The 19,307-nt window shown below is 53.5% G+C and overlaps 1 non-coding gene and 1 pseudogene across 1 annotated transcript; both read right to left on the reverse strand.

Moving 5' to 3' along the window:
• Nucleotides 1–11,879: 11,879 nt before the first annotated feature.
• LOC135277009 (mitochondrial import inner membrane translocase subunit TIM14-like) lies at nucleotides 11,880–17,236 on the reverse strand (annotated as a pseudogene).
• On the reverse strand, nucleotides 14,521–14,627 carry LOC135277046 (U6 spliceosomal RNA). The gene has a single exon (XR_010344658.1). It is a non-coding gene; the product is annotated as a U6 spliceosomal RNA (small nuclear RNA).
• Nucleotides 17,237–19,307: the final 2,071 nt, after the last annotated feature.

Genomic DNA, 19,307 nt, shown 5'->3' on the forward strand with positions numbered 1-19,307 from the left:
GGCGGGGACTGGAGAGGTGGGACCACAAGCCCGGGAGTGCCGAGGAACCCTGGGAGCTCTGGGAGCTGGAGGAAGCCAAGGCAGGTACTTGCCTGGAGCCTTCAGAGGGGCGCGCCCTGTGACGCCCTGATTTCAGACTTCTAGCATCCAGAACTGTGAGAGGACATATTTCCCTCTCTCTCTCTCTCTTTTTTTTTGAGACGGAATCCTGCTCTGTCACCCAGGCTGGAGTGCAGTGGTGCGATCTCAGCTTACTGCAGCCTCAACCGCTCCAGGCTCAAGCGATCCTCCCACCTCAACCTCTGGAGTAGCTGGGACTCCAGACACATACCACCACACCCAGCTGATTTTTGTATTTTTTGTAGAGACGGGGTCTCGCCATGTTGCCCAGGCTAATATTTCTCTTTTTCTAAGCCACCAAGTTTGTGGCCCCCTGGAAGACTGGTTCAGATCTAGCTGTGTGAATAAATATGTGAATGAATGAATGAGAGAAAGAATGAACCGAGAGCTCCTGTGGGCCAGGCAGGGCCCACGGGGTGTGGCCAGGCATCTGCCCGAGGGCCATAGGGAGCCATGGCAGGGTCCCAGCCAGGAGCTGACTGAGTCTGCATTTCAGGGCTGTTGCTCAGGCTGTGGTGGGGGCTGGATGCCATCCAGCCAGAGAGGTGGGGGATATGAGGAGCTGTCAGTGGCCCGGCCTCATGGAGATGACCAGGAAATCAGGTTCTGTAGAACCCCTAACCCCAGAAGCGCATGTCCACACCCAGCTTGGACACCCACAGCCGAGATTTCGGGCGTCTGTCCTCCCACCTGGTGCCTTGCAGATAAGTTACGGCCAATGTTTATCCCCGAGTCCTGAATGCACCTCAGAAGGTCCACCCAAGTGACTCTCGTTACCTTTAGTTACAGCCCAGAGCCCAGGGGGTTGGGAGGGAAGTTCTCCACCTGTCCACCCTTCGTCCCTCTTGCTGTGGCTCTGGAAGTCAGGAGGCAGCAAGACTCAAGGAAAAGAGCCTAGATCCCTGCTCTGCCCATTGATTGGAGTGACTGTTCCTCACCAAGCCTCAGTTTCCCCATCGGTAATTGGGGGAATATCTTCCAACTCTGCAGAAGCTGTTGTGGGGAGTGGAGGCCAACACAGCCTGGCAGAACACCCAGCGCATAGTAGGGGGTTGCTAGGAGAAGAGGGCCCGAGTCCCCTCTCCAGACACAGCCCTGAGTCCTAAAGGGAGAGCCCGGCTTTCCCAACCTCAGATCCTTTGAAAGCCCCGACCGCTTCCCTGAGGCCTGTCCAGTGGTCCCACAAGGCCACCCTGTCTCCCAAGGAGCTTGACACCCTCGGAGGGACCAAGGCTTGGATTTCATGCTCATAAAACGACTGGAATCAAAGCAGGGCTTATGACGTGGAGCTGTTTTGAAGTTGGCCTAGGGCAGGAGGGGCGTGAAATTCCTGGTCGTTTTGGCCCCTCTCCGGATAAACTGGGGCCCCTGGCAGGAGGTTAATGGCTGGGTGCAGGCGGTACCTGCCATTTTAGCAATGATCCAAAGTCCAACATAGACTTTTGGGGAAAAAAAATTCTCTAAGTTTTAGAAAAGATAAATGGGAAAACTCAACTGAAAAACTCCCTTTATCGGGGGCTGGAGACAGTGAGGACCCAGTGGTTGCACTGTGTGGATCTGGACCCTCAAGCTAGGGGTCTCGGCCCTGCCTTGCCACTTGCTTGCTGTGTGATGTTGGGCATATTGCCTAGCCTCTCTGAACCTCCGTTTCCTTCTCTGTTGAGTGGGCCTGATACCAGTCCTTTCATCGAAGGCTTGCGGTCAGCGTGACCACAGTGACGTTACCTGCCCTGCTGGCCCAGCCTCTGGGCATCACAAGCACTCAGTCACTGACACTCTTACTAGTATTTTTTTTTTTTAAGAGATGGGGTCTTGCTATGTTGCCCAGGCTGGTCTCAAACTCCTGACCTCAAGCGATCCTCCCACCTTAGCCTCCCAAAGTGCTGGGATTACAGGTGTGGCCACCACACCTGCCCAGTTACCAGTATTTTTTCTATAGACACAAACAGCTTCTCCTGACTTGAGGAAACCAGGCCCTTCACAGGCTTCCTCTCTCACCAAATCTTCCCACAGCTCCCGGAGGCAAGCCATGCACCCCCAGGCGGATGATCAGCGATGTCAGGACCCCTGCCCGGGGCACACAGTCAGTAAAAGGCAGGGCCAGGATTCCAGCCCCAGGCCTTCTGGTGGCTCAGTCCACATTCTTAGTCACTTTCCTTTAGGAAACATGGAGAGGCAAGGGGAGGAAAGCCATGGCCCCCCGCCCACACGGGGAGAGCAGGGCTGCTTTTCTTTGATTTTGTTTTTGTTTTTTTGAGACAGGGTCTTGCTCTGTTGCCCAGGCTGGAGTGTAGTGACGTGATCATTGTAACTGCAGCCTCTAATTCCTGGACTCAAGAGATCTCTGATCCTCCCACCTCAGCCTCCCAAAGTGCTGAGATTACAGGCGTGAGCCACTGAGCCTCCTGAGAACAGGGTTTCTCAACGTCGACCACATTCTGGGCTTAGAGCGTCCCTGCAATGGGGCCGTCTGTCCTGTCCACCGTGGGATGCTTAGCAGCGCCCTGGGCTTCTGCCTACAGAAGGCCTATGGAGGCCCCCCAGAGTGTGACAACCCAAAATGTCTCCTCCACGTGTCTGGAGAGGGGCAGCCCCTGCTTGAGAACTGGGCTAGAGTGCTGGAGTTGAAATGGTGGAGTGTTTTCTTCTGGATTTTTTTCCCTGACTACAACCATTCAGAGACACACTAAGGAAAACAGGCATTTTGTTGTGTGGCTTGCATTTTCCCTTTTTTATTTGTTATTTTTTTTTTGAGACAGGATCTTGCCCTGTCTCCCAGGCTGGAGTGCAGTTGTGCGATCTCAGCTCACTGCAACCTCCACCTCCTGGGTTCAAATGATTCTCCTGCCTCAGTCTCCAGAGCAGCTGGGATTACAGGCATCCGCCACCATGCCCAGCTAATTTTTTGTATTTTTAGCAGAGACGTGTTTCACCATGTTTGCCAGGCTGGTCTCAAACTCCTGACCTCGTGATCCGCCTGCCTCGGCTGGGAGGCCGAGGGATTACAAGTGCTGGGATTACAGGTGTGAGCCACCTTGCCCAGCTATTTTTTAATTTTTAAAAATGTTTGTTGACCTGGGCCAGGCGTAGTGGCTCATACCTGTAATCCCAGCACTTTGGGAGGCTGAGGTAGGTAGATCACCTGACATCAGGCGTTTGAGACCAACCTGGCTGACATGGCCAAACCCCATCTCCACTAAAAATACAAAAATTAGCCAGGCGTGGTGGTGGGCACCTGTAATCCCAGCTACTCAGGAGGCTTAGGCAGGAGAGTCACTTGAACCCAGGAGGCAGAGGCTGCAGTGAGCCGAGATTGTGCCACTGCACTCCAGCCTGGACGACAGAGCGAGACTCTATCTCAAAACAACAATGAAAATGTTGACCTGTCAGCAGGAAGAATTTTAAAAATTATTTATTATACATATTTTTAGCATTTTCTCATTAAAAATACAGCTGGCTGACCCATGCATTGAATGTAGGTGAATCCATGTTTTCAGGCTGGGATGAAGGAGACAGAGTGGGACCGTGAGTGATTATGGGGTGACGCTGGCATCTGCGAGCCAGAGCCAGGATCTGTCACAGGCTCATTGGCTGGGGCTTTCCCTTATCTTTGCCATTGTATGATGGGGAAACTGAGGCTCAGAGAGTCGACAGAATTCCAGAATTCCAGGAGTAAACCTCTGGAACTCGTGTGGCTCCACAACCAGGGCTGCCGATGCTGTCCCAGGGGCTCTTATCTAGACCACTTCTGACCCGAGGGACCCCTGTGAGCAGGAGAAGGAATCAAAAGGAGTTGGGCAGGTGGGAAGGAAGTAAGGGGTGGGGCCTAGTGGCTCACACCTTTAATACCAGCACTTTGAAAGGCCAAGGCAGGAGGATGACCTAAACTCAGGAGTTCAAGACCAGCCTGGACAACATAGCAAGACCCCATCTCTACAAGAAATACAAAAATTAGCCAGGCGTGGTGGCATGAGCCTGTGGTCTCAGCTACTTGGGAGGCTGAGGTGGGAGCATTACTTGAGCCCAGGAGGTCAAGGCTACAGTGAGTTGTGATCGTGCCACTGCACTCCAGCCTGGGCAACGGAACAAGAGCCCATTTCTTTTCTTTTTTTTTGAGACGGAGTCTTTCTGTCGCCCAGGCAGCGGAGTGCAGTGGTACCATTTCGGCTCACTGCAGCCTCCTCCTCCTGAGTTCCAGCGATTCTCCTGCCTCAGCCTCCCAGGTAGCTGGGATCACAGGTGCCCGCCACCATGCCTGGCTAATTTTTTTGTACTTTTAGTAGAAACAGGTTTTTGCCATGTTGGTCAGGCTGGTCTCAGTCTCCTGACCTCGTGATCCACCCATCTCAGCCTCCTAAAATGCTGGGATTACAGGCTTGAGCCACTGCCCAGTCCCCATTTCTTTTAAAAAAAAAAAATTTAAACGCCGGGCGCGGTGGCTCACGCCTGTAATCCCAGCACTTTGGGAGGCCGAGGTGGGTGGATCACAAGGTCAAGAGATCGAGACCATCCTGGTCAACATGGTGAAACCCCGTCTCTACTAAAAATACAAAAAATTAGCTGGGCATGGTGGCATGTGCCTGTAATCCCAGATACTCAGGAGGCTGAGGCAGGAGAATTGCCCGAACCCAGGAGGCGGAGGTTGCGGTGAGCCGAGATCGCGCCATTGCACTCCAGCCTGGGTAACAAGAGCGAAACAGTGAAACTCCGTCTCAAAAAAAAGTTTAAAAAAGGAAGGGTGGGAGGCAGGGTGGGAGGAAGAGGCCCTGCGTCCACCGTCCCAGGCAACAGCCACTGCAGGCAGGACTCTGCTGAGGGAGGCCCAGGGGCTGCAGGCCCAGGCCCCAGCTGACAGCTTCCTCCCAGGCACACACAGCTCATTCCCATTACACAAATGCAGACGCTCACCCTCCAAGGTGGGAGGGTGATGGCTGCCAGGTTGTCTGCCCAGGTTGGCCTTGCCTGCAGGAGGGGGACCTTTCTCTAATCTAAACGAAGACCTCCCTTTCTCCTTCCAGAGGTTGGGTTGTTTACCCAAAGTCACACAGCAGTAAGTCACGGGCTGGGATTTGAATGCAGGCTTCCTGCTCCGGAATCCTTGTTTTACCCAGGCCTGTGGATATGCGTACGTGCGCGTGCGCGCACACACACACACACACACACACGCACACCCCTACACACACACGCAGTGGCAGCTGCTCCCCCAGACTCAAGAACCCCTGCATCTGTCTCCAGGGCCCTCTGAGACCCGGCATGGCAGCAGCTGTGTCTGGTTTGCAGCCCAGCTGAGAGCAGAGAATCCCAAATCTCTCAGACCCCATTCCAGCCCCCCTCAGCCCACTCTGCAGCTGTGTGTCTTTGCGCAAGTGGAGCCCCCGCTCTGAGCCTCAGGGTTCTTGCCACCCAGGCACCCCTGCACACCAGGACTGCGCTAGCAGTTCCGTGAGCTGAGGCTGCTTTGTGACTTATCTGAGCAGAACTTCAGTGGGGCCCAGAGTCCAGCTCACACAGCTGACATCCATGCCGCCTGGCCGGCTGGTAGGGCTCAGTGGCCTCCCAGGGTCCCTGCTCGGCCAGGCTTCAGGGTCAAGTGTGTATGATTTCACAGGAAGCACTGATCTTGGGCAAAAGTGTCACAGGGCATCAGCCTGATGGATTCGGCCTGGCTGAAAGTGAGCAAGAGGGTAGGAGTCCCCCTCCCGGGGCTGGGTTCTTCAGGGTCAGGGAACGCAGGGATCTGAGTCCCTGCCTGTGGTCAGGATGAGGAGACAGAGGCCCAGGGGCCAGCAGCCTTCCTAGAGTCACCCAGCACTGCCTGGCCTCTTCCACCACCTGGGGGCCTTTGGGAAGGATGGGGTCGGTGGGGGTACAGGGACCTGCAGTGCCAGTAGACTTTCTCTAGGGGATGTCATTCAGGCATCAGTTTCCTCTTCCATAAGATGGGTTTATCAATAGTCCTGATCTCAGGGCTGGGGAAGAGTCCATGAATTGTTACATAATGAGCTCAGCATAGAGAAGGCACTCTTTAGGTCTTTTTTTTTTTTTTTTTGAGACGGAGTCTTGCTGTGTCACCCAGGCTGGCGTGCAGTGGTGTGATCTTGGCTCGCTGAAACCTCTGCCTCCCAGGTTCAAGTGATTCTCCTGCCTCAGCCTCTCGAGTAGCTGGGATTATAGGCATGTGCCACCATGCCCAATTAATTTTTGTATTTTTAGTAGAGATGGGGTTTCAACATGTTGGCCAGGCTGGTCTTGAACTCCTGAACTCAGGTGATTCACCCGTCTCGGCCTCCCAAAGTGCTGGGATTACAGGCGTGAGCCCCCGTGCCTGGCCACTCATCAAGTCTTGACTGTCATCCTTGGTTGCCTCACATCTCTGACCCCATCTGGAAAGCTCTGGACTTAGACAGTACTGGTTGCTGGGTGCTGCCAGTCCTGGGTTCAGATCCCAGCTCTGGCGGGTCACCCTGAGCTAGTGGCAGAGCCTCTTGGAGCTTCAGTGTCCTCATCTGTGAAATGGGGCTGCCAAAACCACCATGGAATGGTTGGGAGAAAAGTGAGACGGTGACTGTGAATGAAGCATTTCAGGGACCTCCGCTCATCAGGGCCTCCGCTCATCAGGGACCTCCACTCATCAGGACCTCCACTCATCAGGACCTCCGCTCATCAGGGACCTCCGCTCATCAGGGACCTCCGCTCATCAGGGCCTCCGCTCATCAGGGACCTCCACTCATCAGGACCTCCACTCATCAGGGCCTCCGCTCATCAGGGACCTCCGCTCATCAGGACCTCCACTCATCAGGGCCTCCGCTCATCAGGGACCTCCACTCATCAGGACCTCCACTCATCAGGACCTCTGCTCGTCAGCGACCTCTGCACATCAGGGCCTCCACTCATGAGGGACTTCTGCACATCAGGGTGGGTGAAGCTGCTCTGTTGACCTTGCCAGGCTAGAAGTAGCTGATGAATCACGGTGAGTGGCGGGTAGGCAACCAAGGTCACCAGCTCAAGGGCACAGGGATCAGAGTGGAATCTCACTTTGTGGTTGGAAGCTGTGTGATCTTGGGCAAGCCACTTGGCCTCTCTGGGCCTAAGTTTTATCCTGTTGACATCAGAAGACCCCAGGACCATACATGAGGGCTGAGTGTAACTCAGCATCTAGTCAGCGATGTGCTCTGCACCCAATGCCTGGCACAGGGCTGTGCCCACCAGGAGAGGTGGGTGGGTGATGGCTCCCAGGTGGTGTGCCCAGGTGGGCTGTGCCTGTAGGAGGGCAGACCTTTTCCTAATCTCAGCCAAGGCCTCCTTTCTTCCAACCATAGCCTCCCCTGGGAGCGTAGCTTCAGACCTTAAACTTCATTTCCACAGGGGCCACTCTGGCGCCTGTCCCCAGGTCACTCTGGACTGGCCAGCCTCCTTGAGTCCATCACCTGAAGGCCTCACAGGCATTGTAGTTTTACACACTCCCACCCAGCACAGAAGGCCCCCATGAACTGGCTCTCCCTCAGCCTCCCCTGGGCTAGGCCAGAACCTGGGGTTCCCCTAGTTCCTCTCTTTTTCTGACCCCCTCACTTCCTTTTTTTTTTTTTTTTGTATTTTTAGTAGAGACGGGGTTCCTCCATGTTGGCCAGGCTGGTCTCAAACGCCCGACCTCAGGTGATCCGCTTGCCTTGGCCTCCCAAAGTGCTGGGATTACAGGCGTGAGCCATTGCACCTGGCCACCCCCTCACTTCTGAGTCCTGTGGGCTCCCTGGTCTGAGTATTTTGCATTTCATGGAATCTAAGAGGCCACAGGAAAGGTATGCATCCCAGAATCAAGGAAATGCGGGAGCTGGAGTCTCACTCCGTCACTGTGTTGCCCAGGCTGGTCTTGAACTCCTGGCTTCAAGTGATCCTCTCACTTCGGCCTCCCAAAGTGCTGGCATTACAGGCATGAGCCACTGTGCAGGCCACTGATCATTTCTTACCTCTTCTGGAGCCCCAGGTCCAGCGCCATCCTTTGCCCCTCTGGGCTATTGCAGTCACCTCCTTGCTTCCAGCAACGCCCCAACAGTCTGTTCTCTGCAGGAAGTGCGAGGGAAGCTAGGGGTAAAAACCTGGGGCACATTCGTCCCTCCTCTGCAATGGTTCCCATCTCCCTTGGAGAAAAAGATGGATCTTTGAAAGGCCCTGTAGGATCTGCCTCTGCCCACCACCACGCCTCCCCTGCCCACCACCACCCCTCCCCTGCCCCATCTCCTGGGCCTCCTCCTCCCTCCCCGACCCTGAACACTGTTCCAGCCGCACTGGCCTCCTGGCTGTTTCTCCAACAAATTAGGCATGCTCCTGCCTCAGGCCATTTGCACTGGCTGCTTCCTCTGCAGGAGGCGTTCCTCCCCCAGATGTCCACATGACTCACTCCCTCAGCTCCTCCAGGTCTTTGCTCAAATGTCAGCTTCTCAAGCATCAGGCACCTGCCCCCATTCCAATTTTCAGTGGCACCTCTGCCCCACCTCATCCCCTATCCCCCTCCCTGCCTTGTTTTCCTCTATGCATGTATCACCATCTCATCTTCCACATCATTTACTTTTTCATCTGCTTACTGTTTCTCCCTACTCCCTTGCCCTGCCGGTCACCATTCCTGGAACATCCATTTCACGAGGGCCGAGTTTTTGACTTTGGTTCCCTGCTGAGTCTGCTGGGCCTAGGGCAGTGCTGGGCACACAGTAGCTGCTCATTAAATATGTGTGGAATGAGCGGCTCTGGAGGGTGGATGCCGACGTGCCTCTGCTGAAGCAGGAGCTCTAGGATTTAGAATCAGCCTGTAAGCTGTAGAGGGCAGTGCCCTTTGGACGGGACAGCTGGGTCAGCATGTTCCCAGCAGGGGTTTGTGGGAAATGGGCAGCAGAGGGTCCTGGTGTCTGTAGTCCCAAGACAAGGTGCGGATGGATGGCCCGTGGCATGATGAGGAGGCCAGTGGGTGGCTGGGTCCAGCTTTAGGCCTCTGGCTACCGTGTCATTTGTGAAGCAAAGGATCAGGAAGGCACCAACGGCAGTGTGGCTGGAAGTGAACGGCCCGGCTTCTGGCCTGAATTATCTGGGAAGATAAAGAATTACATTCCAAGGAACCCATGGCTTGGGTGCCTGAACCACTGGGGGGCAGGGAGGAGCGTGAAAGGGGCAGGGCTGGCGTGGGCAGATGGTGGCCTCGCCTGAGGTTCAGAGCGGTCGGGTCTGTAGGTCAGGGTGACCCTGGAGAGCTGGGATTTGGACAGGATCAGGGGAGGTGTCCCCCAGATGATGAATGGCTGGGGCATGGCAGCCAGTCCATGCTCCTGCTGCTGTGGGAGGGAGACCCCCACTCTGGGCTGGGGTGCAGCTCAGGGAGCCCCGGAGCTGGCTGAGCCACGTCCTAGTACCAGGCAACGTCCAGGTCCACCCCCAGGGTCAGATGTGGGCAACCAAGCCAAGAGAGGGGGCTGCTGAGGCCACAAGCTCATCCCTGTGTCCATTTATCCATCTGTTTACAGAGTGTCTACTATGTGCCATGTGCTGCATACTTTTTTTTTTGAGACAGAGTCTTGTTCTGTCTGCCCAGGCTAGAGTGCTGTGGCACGATCTCAGCTTACTGCAGCCTCCACCTCCTGGGTTCAAGAGATTCTCCTTCCTCAGCCTCCTGAGTAACTGGTATTACAGGCATGGACCACCACGCCCGGCTAATTTTTGCATTTATAGTAGAGACGGGGTTTTGCCATGTTGGCCAGGCTGGTCCTGAACTCCAGACCTCAGGTAATCCACCTGTCCTGGCCTTCCAAAGTGCTGGGATTACAGGCGTGAGCGAATACGCCCAGCCCCCGTGCTGTAGACTTAATGTGATAATGTGACTTCCATCGTACCGCCCAGGGCCTCTGCTCTTGCTGTCCCCTTGGCCTGGACTGTCTACCCACCAGATCCCAGGCCTGGCGGCTCCTCCTCACTTGGAGTCACCTCCTCCAAGAGGTTCCCCGCCCACTGCTGCCTTCCTGCCCTCTGTTCCTTTCCTTGGGTATGCGCTGAGAGCCTGGAAAAGAACACTGTGCATTTCCTCCTTTATCTAACTCCCCCATTCAAATGTCAGCTCCTCGAAGGCAGGGTTCTATCTCTTTCATCACTGCATGTCCCTAGCACAGGGCTTGACACACAGTAAATACTTATTAAGTGCTTGTTGAATGAATGAATGGACAAATGAACGAATGGAAGCTCTGCCGGGGAAGCTCAGGGATGAAGCCTGGCTCCTCACCCAGATGGCAAAGGTGCTCTGGAGGAGGCCACCGGGAAATTGAAGCCTAAAGAAGCTCAGGCAGGCAGGTGAAGAAACCAGGGAGAGGGCTTTGTTTCAAAACACCTTTCTCTGTGGGAGGAAGAGGTGAACTATCTCAACTTTGCTCAGAGGTAGAAACTGGTGATTAAAAATAAAAAACACTGGGAGTGGTGGCTCACACCTGTAATCCCAGCACTTTGAGAGGCCAAGACAGGAGGATTGCTTGAGGCCAAGGTTTCGAGACCAGCGTGGGCAATATAATGAGACCCTGGCTCTACAAAAACAAATGAAGCCTTTAATTAATTGCTACCATAGAAATTAAGACATTTTACTACATCCTGATGTTCCTGTCTCTCTGGAAGACTTGGAAGATTTGGCCACGTGGGCCAGCATTCTCGAGGCAAATGCGGTCGGTCCTGTGTTCACAACAGTCTCCTTCGGGTCCTTGAGGGAGGTGAGCTTCAAAGCTGTGCATTCACAGCTCGACCCTCACTACCCACACCTGCTAGGTGACCTTGGACAACCCTTTCTGAGCATCAGCTGGTCTTTGGCAAAAAATGGGTTGGAGGCCACGCATGTGGCTTACACTTGTAATCCCAGGACTTTAGGAGGACAAAGCATGAGGATCACTTGAGCCCAGGAGTTTGAGACTGGCCTGGGCAACACAGTGAGACCCCATCGATACTAAAAAAAAATGTTTTTTAATTGGCCAGTGGCCGGCGCTTGTAGTCCCAGCTACTCAGGAGCCCGAGGCAGGAGGATCTGCTTGAGGATGAAGGAGGTCATGGCTGCAGGGAGCCTTGATCATGGCACTGCACCCCAGCCTGGGTGACAGAGTGAGACCCTGTCTCTAAATGAATAATTAGTTGGGCGTGGTGGCACCCACTTGTAGTCTGGGCTACCTGGGAGGCTGCGGCTGGAGGATCGCTTGAGCCCAGGAGTTGGAGGCTGCAGTGACCTGTGATCGTATCACTGCACTCCAGGCTGGACGAGAGACCGGTCTCAAAAAAAAAAAAAAAAGAAGAAAGAAAGAAAGGAAAGAAAGAAAGAAAGAAAGAAAAGAAAGAAAGAAGAAAGAGGAAGAAAGAAAGAGGAAGAAAGAAAGAAGAAAGAAAGAAAAAAGAAACAGGGTTGGAAGCACAGGTACTGGGAAAAAAGCTTGCGCACTCCCCTCTGAGGGTCTCTCGCAGTTTCCTGCTGTGCCAAATGCACACACTCAGATGCCTGGTTCCCTGCCCGGCGGTGACGCCTGTCCCCTCCTCCAGCCCAGCTGGGAGGTGACGCGTGGCCCCGCTGATCCCTAGCGCGCGAGCGCCCTCTGCTGGCCCAGGGCGGGCGCGCAGGCCCGAGCTTGAACCGGGAAGCCGGGCGCCGGGAGAGCCTGGAGTTTCACGCTTCTCGTCGGCGAGATGGGGAAGAACAATAGCGAATACATAAGCAGAATATACCGGAAGGAAAGGAAAGAACAACAGCGAACTAACATTTACGAAGGCGGTACTCTGTGCCGAGGACTGCGAGAAGCCCACACCATGTAAAACCACACGTAATCCTTAGAATAATCCGGCGACGTGGCTACAGAAACGCACAGAGAGGTTAAGGAGCCTGCCTGGGGTCGCACAGCTGGTAGTGGAAAAGCCTGACTCCTGGGCCTGCACTGGTACCCACCGAGGCGGAGAGAGGATGTGAAGGTCTCAGCTGCGCTCACTCACTCATGCATGTCCTTCCAGCCACTCACCCACTCACAAGTATTCACTGAGCACCTGCTGTAGGCCAGACATCGTGTGAGATGGCAGAAACAGCCGCGCCCTTGCCCTCTTGAAGCTGACATTTTAGTGGGATGGGGAGGGGGCAGATAATAAACATAAATATATCATTAACAGTTGGGCCAGAGGCCAAAGGAGAAACCTGTACGCACTCCCGGTGTTACTCAGGCAGCCACCCCAGCAGGATTTTTTGCTGCATCTGAGTCTTACCTGCACTATTACTTACTTGACATTTGCTCCTAGACAATTGTTTTTTACTTAAATGTATCTTTATTTATTTATTATTTATTTATTTATTTATTTATTGAGACAGAGTCTAGCTCTGTTGCCCAGGCTGGAGTGTAGTGGTGCAATCATGACTCACTGCAACCTCCACCTCATGGGCTCAAGCAGTCCTCCCACCTCAGCCTCCCCAGTAGCTGGCACTACAGGAACGCAACACCATGATCAGCTAATCTTTGTATTTTTCATAGAGATGGATTTTGCCACGTTGCCGAGTCCGGTCTCAAACTCCTGGACTCAAGTGATCTGCCCACATTGGCTTCCCAGAGTGCTGGGATTATAGGCATGAACCACCGTGTCAGGTCAAAGTGTCAGGTTTCTGTTTGTTTTTTGAGATGCAGCCTCACTCCGTCACCTGGGCTGGAATGCAGTGGCACAATCTCGGCTCATTGCAACCTCTACCTCCTAGGTTCAAGTGATTCTTCGGCCTCAGCCTCCCGGGTAGCTGGGATTACAGGCACGCACCACCATGCCAGGCTAATTTTCATGTTTTTAGTAGAGACAAGGTTTTACCATGTTGGTCAGGCTTGGTCTCAAACTCCTGACCTCAGGTGATCCGCCCGCCTGGGCCTCCCAAAATGCTGGGATTACAGGTGTGAGCCACCACGCCTAGCTGCCAAAGTGTATTTTTAAAAGGGAATCTCGGTATGTGAAACTCTGTCTCTAATAAAAATAAAAATATTAGCTGGGCCTGATGGTGTGAACCTATAGTCCCAGGTACTCAGGAGGCTGAGGTGGGAGAATCACTTGAATCTGGGAGGTGGAGGCTGCAGTGAGCCGAGATCGTGCCACTGCACTCCAGTCTGGGCCACAGAGCGAAACTCCATCTCAAAAAAAAAAAAAAAAAAGGAAATCTCACATCACCACACCTAGCCAACCAGTATCAGCTGTCGCCTATCAGACAGCATCCCGGACTGAGGTTGAGGTATTGACATCACTGTTATATTAATGTCCTTGGCATGCCACCTCAGTTCTTCTAGGGCCTGGCAGAGGCACTAGAATCTGCCCCTGGGAACCCCAAGATGAAGCCAACCCCAGGGTCAGGCCTCGGGAACAGAGGTGCCATCAGCTTCTGAAGAAGGTGGGTAGCCTCTCCAGGATCCTCTCGGCCACTGTGACCCATGCCTTTTCTGGATTCTGCTGGCAACCCTGCAGAACCTGAGGTGCCGGCCTTCTGGGCAATCTGAAAGCAGTGGCTTCCGTCTGAGCTCGCTACCCACCGTGGACAACACTGCGTCATGGAACCCCCGTCCGCTCCGTGTCGTGGCCAGCAGTGGGTCTAAGGGGGACTTGCTCAGACCTGATTCTCAAAATTCCTGCCTGGAAAGGCCAGGCTTCTGAGCCAGTCCATCTGTTGTCCCCCGGACCCAGCCACCCAGCTTCCCTGCATGCAGGGTGGAGGGAGCAGGAGGCCCCATGGGGCCACTAAGACTCCTCCCTTGTCATCACCAATGGCCTGAGAGGCCCATGTGACCCACCCAGAGAGGAAGGCCAGGCCCAACCCTGGGGAGTTAATCATTCAGTAAACACAGTCTGACTTTGTGCTAGACAGTGTTTGTTGTTGTTGTTGTTGTTGTTTTTGAGACAAGGTTTCACTGTGTCACCCAGGCTGGAGTGCAGTGGCGCGGTCTTGGCTCACTGCAACCTCCACTTTCCGGGTTCAAGTGATTCTCCTGCCTCGGCCTCCCGAGTAGCTGGGATTCCAGGTGTGCACCATCACTCCCGGCCAATTTTTGTATTTTTAGCAGAGATGAGGTTTCTCCATGTTGGCCAGGCTGGTCTTGAACTCCTGGCCTCAAGTGGCCTCCCAAAGTGTTGGGATTACAGGCATGAGCCACCGTGTCTGGCTTAGACAGTGTTTTTATTTTATTTATTATTATTATTCTTTGTGAGATGGAGTTTTGCTCTTGTCGCCCAGGCTGGAATGCAATGGCGCGATCTCGGCTCACTGCAACCTCCACCTCCTGGGTTCAAGCAATTCTCCCGCCTGAGCCTCTTGAGTAGCTGGGATTACAGGCGCCTGCCACCGTGCCCAGCTAATTTTTTGTATTATTCTTTTTCTTTTTCCTTTTTTTTTTTTTAAATATGGAACGCTTCACGAATTCGCGTGTCATCCTTGCGTAGGGGCCATGCTAATCTACTCTGTATCGTTCCAGTTTTAGTATATGTGCTGCCGAAGTGAGCACACTTTTTTGTATTTTTAGCAGAGATGGGGTTTCACCATATTGGTCTGGCTGGTGTTGAACTCCTGACCTCAGGTGATCCACCTGCCTCAGCCTCCCAAAGTGCTGGGATTACAGGCGTGAGCACAGTCTATGATTATTATTTTTTGAGATGGTGTCTCACTCTGTCACCCAGACTGGAGTGCAATGGCATGATCCTGGCTCACTGCAACATCCGCCTCCCAGGTTCAAACGATTCTCCTGCCTCAGCCTCCTGAGTAGCTGAGATTACAGGCATGCACCACCACGCCTGCCTAATTTTTGTATTTTTGGAAAAGACGGGGTTTCACCATGTTGGCCAGGCTGGTCTCAAATTCCTGACCTCAGGTGATCTGCCCGCCCCAGCCTCTCAAAGTGCTGGGATTACAAGCTTGAGCCACTGTGCCCGGCCTTAGACGCTGTTTTTAACACTGGGTTCATGGCAGTGAAGAGGCCAGATGAGGTGCCCACCTGCAAGAGGGACAAAGGAATAACTACCGCAGGCCGGGCATGGTGGCTCACACCTGTAATCCCAGCACATTGGGAGGTTGAGGTGGGTGGATCACAAGGTCAGGAGTTCAAGACAGCCTGGCCAACATAGGGAAACCCCGTCTCTACTAAAAATACAAAAATTAGCCAGGTGTGGTGGCATGTGCCTGTAGTCACAGCTATTCAGGAGGCTGAGGCGGAAGAATTGCTTGATCCCGGGAGGTGGAGGTTGCAGTGAGCCGAGACCATGCCATTGCGCTCCAGCCTGGGTGACAGAGTGAGACTGTTTCAGAAAAAAAAAAGGAATAACTATGGCAATGAATGAGATGGTTAAAAGAGGACCGGGCGCGGCCACTTGACACTGGACTGGGAGGGCCTCTTTCAGGCAGAGACACAGGAGTGGTCACGGAGGGGCTGGGACGCAGCCATGGAGGGCCGAGGGGAGCAGGAAGAGCATTCTGGGAAGGGAGAGCTGCACGTGCAAAGGTGGGGGTGGGGCGAGGCTCCGGATCCCTCCCGCTGTGTGGCCAAGAGCCCAGAGCCGAGACAGTGACGTGGGGTTCGAAGGCAGCCGTAGTCTGAGACCTGGCTTTGGAAGCAGGAGTTTTCTTTCTCTTTTTCTTTTTTTGAGATGGAATTTCACTCTCGTTGCCCAGGCTGGAGTGCAATGGCACGATTTCGGCTCACTGCAACCTCGGCCTCCCGGCTTCAAGTGATTCTCCTGCCTCAACCTCCCAAGTAGCTGGGACTACAGGTGCCCGACACCACACCAGGCTAATTATTGTATTTTTAGTAGAGATGGTGTTTCACCGTGTTGGCCAGGCTGGTCTTGAACTCCTGATCTCAGTGATAAACCCGCCTCAGCCTCCCAAAGTGCTGGGATGACAGGTGTGAGCCACCACACCTGGCCTGGAAGCAGTTTTCTGTGGTGTCAGCCTAGAGCACCCCCTTGCTGGTGTGAGGCCTGTGCTTTCAAATCACCGCCCTGGGCTGGAGACAGCAGAAACGCATGCCAAGCAATGAAGACACGCCCTGATCACGGGCAAGCTGTGGCCACCATGCCAGCCTGCCAGGCTTCCTTTTCAACGCCTCTTCATCCACGAGACTCTGACGGGCAGAGCCCACTTTCCTGCCTTTCAAGGGAGGAACTGAAATGTTCCCAACTGACCACAAGGGAAGCTTCCAAACTGACTGCACGAACCCACCCACCCGCCTGTTCCACAGGTCACTCGGCAGCTGGTGAAGGTGGCCACCAGTGGGCCAGCCATGCCAAGCCATGCCAGTCATGTGTTTCTGCTCTCACTGACAGTCTTAGACGGTCAGAACTCCTTTACACAAGGCAGTCTTACAGGTGAGTGAGAAAAGTAACAAAGGCCAGGTGTGGTGGTTCACGCCTGTAATCCCAACGCTTTAGGTGGCTGAGGCAGGAGGATTACTTGAGTCTAGGAGTTCAAGACCAGCCTGGGCAACATAATGAGACCCCCCCCATCTTTTTTTTTTTTGTAGCTCTGAGGCATTTTATTATAAAAACTCAGTACTCATAGACATAAAGTAATATGAACTTAAAATTCATCATACATTTACTTCATTTTTAACTTGACCTTCTAGTAAATCTTTAGCTTCATGGATTTGGGCTGCGATATAAGCTCCTCCTTTGTCGGGATGAAGATCACGAGGTCAAGAGATCGAGACCATCCTGGTCAACATGGTGAAACCCCGTCTCTACTAAAAATACAAAAAATTAGCTGGGCACAGTGGCACGTGCCTGTAATCCCAGCTACTCAGGAGGCTGAGGCAGGAGAATTGCCTGAACCCAGGAGGCGGAGGTTGCGGTGAGCCGAGATCGCGCCATTGCACTCCAGCCTGGGTAACAAGAGCGAAACTCCGTCTCAGGAAAAAAAAATAAAATAAAATAAAAAGCATAATTCGTTGATGAGAATCTCTTATTTTTCCCTTTATTGGCAGTTGGGCTTACACCTAGTATTAATGCTGCTTCCCGTTTAGTCATTTTGGGTTCAAACCCACCTCTGCAATAGCCACCACTGAAGGCCTGCAAATCCTGCAGCTGCAAAGGTCAGTCCGACTGCTACCACCGTGCTGATCATGGCTGCGCTGGGCTCCCTGGCTTCCATCGGGAGCACGGCTCATCCCAGCGCAGAGGTCAAGGCTGACACCTGCGCGCCTGGACCAGAGAGCGTCGCACCCGCAAACGCTCGCACGAACCGCTGAGCCGAGACCCCCATCTTAGCCTTTGGCTAAGATCAAGTATAAACAACAAAAAAATTAGCTGGGTGTGATGGCACACTCTTGTAATCCCAGCTACTTAGGAAGCTGAGGTGGGAGGATCACTTGAGCCAGGAAGGTCAAGGCTACAATGAGCCATGATCGTGCACTCAGCCTGAGCGACAGAGTAAAACCTCGTTTCAAATTTAAAAAGAAAAATAACAAAGATGAGCGAAGAACAGAGTTGGCTTTTTGCCACAAGGAAGGACACGCAGCCTTGTCCGTGTGAAAATCATGCAGTACCACGTTCAGCGCAAAGATGGGCAGGCGTGAATGTGCGCAAGAAGGGGAGGGAACCAGGCGGGCCTGCAGCATCGGTGGGAGAGTATGGCCACCCTTCTTTGCCAGGAACTTGAAAATGTCAAAATTTAAAATGCTAGCTGGGTGCGGTGGCTCACACCTGTAATCCTAGCACTTTGGGAGGCTGAGATAGGCAGATCATGAGGTCAGGAGTTCAAGACCAGCCTGGCCAACATAGTGAAACCCTGTCTCTACTAAAAATATAAAAACTAGCTGGGCGTGGTGGTGGGCGCCTGTAATCCCAGCTACCCAGGAGGCTGAGGCAGGAGAATTGCTTGAACCCAGGAGGTAGAGGTTGGGGTGAGCCAGGATCATGCCATTGCACTCCAGCCTGGGTGACAGAGTGAGACTCTGTCTTAAAAAAATAAAATAATAAAATAATAAAATAAAATAAAACACCTATATCCTTGGACGGAGAAATCTGCTCCTGGAACTGTGTTCTACAGCGGTACGCACACGCACACACGCCCTGAGGCCAGCAGGCAGCAGAGCAGGCCCAGCAGCACAGGCCTGGCCACCACGGTGGTGGCCCTTCATGTCCTGAGTGTGCTGCAGCTGTGCGAAACTGCGGGGCAGATCCCGGAGGCTGCCCTGCAGGGTTCTCGGAGGAATATCCCGGGGAGAAGCGAAGTGGAGACCACATTCCCATTTGCGTAAAAAAGTGGGGGAAGGTGCACGAGGGGAGGGGAAAGAATGCGGAGCAGCACTGGCCGCACACGTGTGCGCTCAAATGCCGCCTGTGCCTTCTCAGAGGCCCATGCACTGGGGCTTGCATTGGGAGCATGGGGTCAGAGGTGAGACCTTACTCTGCACTCTATTCCCTTTCTCTTCCTTCCTTCCTTTCTCTTTTCTTTCTTTCTTTCTTTGTGTGTGTGTGTGTGTGTGTGTGTGTGTGTGTGTGTGTGTCAGAGTCTTACTCTTACTGCCCAGGCTGGAGTGCAGTGGTGTGATCTCAGTTCACTGTAGTCTCCACCTCTCGGGTTCAAGCAATTCTCCTGCGTCAGCCTCCTGAGTAGCTAGGATTACAGGTATGCACCACCACACCCAGCTAATTTTTGTATTTTTAGTAGAGACAGGGTTTCTCCATATTGGCCAGGGTGGTCTCAAACTCCTGACCTCAGGTGATCAGGCTGGAGTGCAATGGCTCGATCTTGGCTCATTGCAACCTCCTCCCAGGTACAAGCAAATCTCCTGTCTCAGCCTCCCAAGTAGCTTGGATTACAGGCATGTGCCACCATGCCCACCTAATTTTTCTTGTATTTAGTAGAGACGGGGGTTTCACCGCATTAGTCAGGCTGGTCACGAACTCCTGACCTCAGGTGATCCACCCACCTTGGCCTCCCGAAGTGCTGGGATCAGGTGTGAGCCATCATGCCCGGTCACTCTATTTCCTTTCTGTTGTTTGAAATCCTTTCTAGGATCGTGTATTCGCTATTTAATACAAATAAAAGTGGGCTCTTCAGCTCGGAATTTCCCCTGCTAGTGTAAGGGGCAGATTCATTTCTTAGCAGGGTTTTAACGTGGTCTCCAGCCTCCACCGGCAGTATGGCTCATTGCCTGTCACAATTGACAAACCCACCCTGCCTTCCACTG

The sequence above is a fragment of the Aotus nancymaae genome, unplaced genomic scaffold (assembly GCF_030222135.1).
Source record: "Aotus nancymaae isolate 86718 unplaced genomic scaffold, 86718_ANA_hifiasm-v0.15.2.pri h1tg000029l, whole genome shotgun sequence".
NCBI classification, from domain to species: domain Eukaryota; kingdom Metazoa; phylum Chordata; class Mammalia; order Primates; family Aotidae; genus Aotus; species Aotus nancymaae.